This window comes from Rhinopithecus bieti, unplaced genomic scaffold (assembly GCF_001698545.2).
Source record: "Rhinopithecus bieti isolate Rb0 unplaced genomic scaffold, ASM169854v2 scaffold_29928, whole genome shotgun sequence".
NCBI classification, from domain to species: domain Eukaryota; kingdom Metazoa; phylum Chordata; class Mammalia; order Primates; family Cercopithecidae; genus Rhinopithecus; species Rhinopithecus bieti.
In genome coordinates this window covers 4,659,413-4,663,553 of record NW_016814053.1, presented here as the reverse complement: position 1 = coordinate 4,663,553, position 4,141 = coordinate 4,659,413, and the positions used below count along the sequence as shown (strand labels likewise).

The window sequence follows — 4,141 nt, the reverse complement described above, 5'->3', positions numbered from 1 at the left end:
AAAAAAAAAATTTTTGATTTTAATTTTAATTTTAAAAAATCTAGCAATTTTTTCCCTTTCCACTTAACTTCATATTTTGTTTTCTGTTCAATCCAAGTTATTTCCTCCTATGAAATCCAAGTAAAACTATATTGAATATTGTTTGATAGCAAAGGAGCCTTAACATGTGATGATGTTGCACCCACAGGGTGAGAGAAATGTAGATGAATATGAAATACTATTGACCTCCCATGTGCATTTATTCCATTGTTTTCATGTCTATTAAGCCATTGGCTTCAAATTATGCCTTACATGGGTATGTAGATTTGCCACAAAATTCATAAAATTATACACCAAAAATGAGTGGGGTTTTTTTGCATATATTTTACTTTATTAAATCTTACTAATATTCTTTAAGGGATAAGCCAGACAAGTAGGCTACAGTGAAGAAATCTTATTTTGGAGAGCTAAGAAACCACTATGATACTTCCAGCTATTATCTTCAGTGATGCTTATCTTTATTCAGCGACTCCAGATAATATTCAGCTCCTACAGCTCCCACAAATGCAGCAAATCTCCATTTGAATCCTTGTAATAATGCACCAATAAAGGAACCATTGTTTGCAAAGCCACTCACCTATCTCCAAGCTTCATCATGGCCCCATGGATCCCTTAGCCCTCGTGCAGCCAACTTCTTCTTGACAGTTTCTAATGGTGTCCCCTCTATCTTCCATTGTTTACAATCTGGAAGTTCCATTTTAGTGTGTCCATGTTCATGAGCCATGTCTGATGGCAATCTGACCTCTCAGGACACTAAGCTCTGCAACCGGAGCCCACCCAGGTGTGTTTTCTTATACGTAAGTTTACATCGATAAAGTTTACTTAAAAGGTTTTTAAAATGATGCCCCACTGGAGTCTTTATAGAGGATCAGGAAAGAAGTGAAGATGAGAGGGCACAGCTTACCCTCCCCCATCTCCATTGAATTAACCTGGACAGCTAGACACTAATTTCTTTTACCTAAAGACTTTCAACATAGGGTCTCATAGCTTTAAGGGGCAGGGAAGAACACAGCTGTCATAAGAGTAGATGTCAATTGACCTGAATATAAACATAAACATAAATTGTGTACAGCTGAAGGTGGTGAGGAGGCGGAACAAGCTGACAAAATCATTCCAGTGACGTAAAGGTAAACTAACAACACTTGAGACAAACAATACTTCTAGATGACACCCCCATTTCTGCTTTCCAGAGTAGCTTTAACCCAGTCCTTCCTGGACACAAGGAGATGGTCTCCAGATGGGGTGCGGTGCCTCTGGGTCTGTGAATGGAACCTCATGGGGGCTGGGACAACCCACAGTTGACTCAGCTTCCACGGAGGCGTCCCCTAGCTCTGCTCCAGCTACAAGCAGGCCCAAGCGAGGGAGCAACTGGCTGGGGTCCTTCCAGCACAAAACCTTTTCAGTTTGCCTAACAATTTTCCGCCTCATGTCTGCAATGTTTTGGCAGCTGCAGGGCCTCTTTTTCTCCTCCCTTTCAACTTGCCTGGTTCTTTGAGCCACAGGGGAGACCCAAAACCCTGCAGAACATCCCGGAATGCAAAGCATTTGCAATGAGTCACAGCTGCAGAGGTGCCAGCAAGAGCTGTTCCAGGCTTAAGTAAGACAGGGAAGCGGGGAGAGAGGTCAGGGGTCTCAGCTGCACAGTTTATGTCAAAGGCTAGACCCGGGAAAGAGGACCGGTAGCACTGGCTGGAACGAGGAAAGAAAACGATGAGAAAGAGCCGCACGCGGACCGCTCCTCTGAAGCCTCCCCACCTGCTTTGCGTGGGGCTGCCAGCCATTCTCTACATTCTAAAAATTCTCCCAGGAATAAGAACTTTCTGGACGATAGGGGATTGTAAGTTGGCGTTTGGAAAATGATCCCTGACAGTCTTCTAACCAACAATCATAAAGGGCTGAGCCCACTGAGCTTTGCAACGCACTATTTTAAGATGTACTTTTAAAATGCAGTGGGCGTTCTCTCCTTTTGCACCCACAGAGGGGCATTCACTGGCTCTTTCTTGCCTAAAAAACACCCCTCCCTTTTAAGTCCTGGAGAGAGCCTTTGGGTGTCAAAACATTACTTCCTTTTCATTTTCGTATTAACAATTGTGCATGGAGAATATATTCGTAATATTCATCCCAAATATTCAAAAAACTGTAAAATAAGAAGTGTCTGTTTTCCCTCTGCCACCTAGTTCTTCCTAGAAGCAAGTTTCTTGTGTATTTTTCCAGAAATATTCTTTGCATGTTTAAACATGTCTGGTATATGTAATTGTTTTTGTACAAATGGCATACAATACACAATACTCTCCTCTTTGTTTGAAAACTGCTTCGTGTCAGTACAAACAGAACTGCCTTATTCGTTCATTTTCACTAGATATTTAAACAGTGCCCTGTTTATATACATGTTGGTTATTTTCCATCTTTCCCTATTACAAACTGTGCTTCAGTGACAATCTTTTAAAATATATCATGTGTGGGTAAAATTTCTAGAGGTGAGATTTCTATGTCAACTTTGGATATTTTGATAGATATTTTGTCAAATTGCCCTTCATAGAGATTGTACCAATTTATACGCACAGGTATGGGAGTACCTGTTTCCGGTCCGGTGTGTGGCTCACGGCTGTAATCCCAGCATTTTGGGAGGCTGAGGCAGGCGGATCGCCTGAGGTCAGGTTCGAGACCAACCTGACCAACATGGCAAAGAAACCTTATCTCTACTAATACAAAAAAAAAATTAGCCAGGTGAGGTGACATATACCTGTAGTGCCAGCTACTCTGGGGCTGAGGCAGGAGAATCACTTGAACCTGGGAGGTAGAGGTTGCAGTGAGCCGAGATTGCACCACTGCACTCCAACCTGGGTGACAGAGTGAGACTGTGTCTCAAACAAAAGGAGAGGGCCTGTTTCCCCATCCCTTAGCACAGAATATTCCAACTTTTTTACCTATCCCAACTGATAGGTTAAAAAATGATACCTTATCCTAATTTTAATTTGGTTTCATCTTTATCAAATGTCGAACATCTTTGCCTGTGTTTGAGAGCCACTTGCATGTTCTGTTCTGTGAACCATGTTCTCCGCCTGTTTTCTATCACATTGCTGTTTGACTTGTTGAACTCTACATATCAGGGAAAATCGCGTTTTGTCAATGTACATATAGGAGGGGTTTTTCCCCGATTTGTTTCTGCTTGCCTCCATACTTACAGTGTTTGTTTTATACAGAAGTCTTTCCAGTTTTATGTTTTTGAATTTACCTTTTCATTCTTGGCCTCTAGAAAGTTTATCATTTAGATAATATTTCCCTTGAAATTATGAAAAATTTTCACGATATATTCTACTCAAAGATTTATTATTTTGTGCTGAGTATTTATATCTGCAATCCAGCCAGAATTTATTGTAGTGATGAGATAAGTAGGCCTCCACTGACATCTTTTTCCAGCTGGCTCTCTGGTAGATGCAACACCATTTATTGGGCCAGGAATTCAGGCACAGGTGAGCAGGATCCTCTGTTTTAGGGTCTTTTACAAAACTGCGATGACAGTGTCAGCCAAGCCTGGGGTTTCACTGAAGACTCAACTGGAGAAGGACTTGCCTTCAAGTTCATATGGTTGTTGGCAGGATTCAGTTCATTGTTGCTTGTCAGGTGGAGGAACTCAGCTCCTTCCTAGCCTTCTCTCAGGGGGTACCCTAAGTTTCTTGCCACATGGGCCTCTCCACGTTGGCAGCTTCATCAAAGCCAGCAGGGGCAAAATCAATTGAGTCTTCTGGCAAGATGGAAGTTACAGTCTTACCTAAAGTAATCACAGAAGTGACATTCCATCTCCTATACCATACTCTATTGGTAGAAGCAAGTCACAGGTTCCATTCCCACTCAAGGGGAGGAGATTATACAAGGTGAGAATGCTAGGAGGTGGGTATATGAGTCTATTCTCACACTGCTGTAAAGAACTTCCCTGAGACTGGGTAATTTATAAAGGAAAGAGATTTAATTGACTCACAGTTCCGTATGACTGAGGAGGCCTCAGGAAACTTAAAATCATGATGGAAGGCAAAGGGCAAGCAAGCACCTTCTTCACAGGTGGCAGGAGAGAAAGAAGGGGGAAGAGCCCCTTATAAAACCA

At 42.1% G+C, this 4,141-nt stretch overlaps 1 pseudogene; it reads right to left on the bottom strand.

Moving 5' to 3' along the window:
* Positions 1-481: 481 nt before the first annotated feature.
* LOC108513647 (NADH dehydrogenase [ubiquinone] 1 beta subcomplex subunit 3 pseudogene) lies at positions 482-763 on the bottom strand (annotated as a pseudogene).
* Between the last annotated feature and the right edge of the window lie 3,378 nt (positions 764-4,141).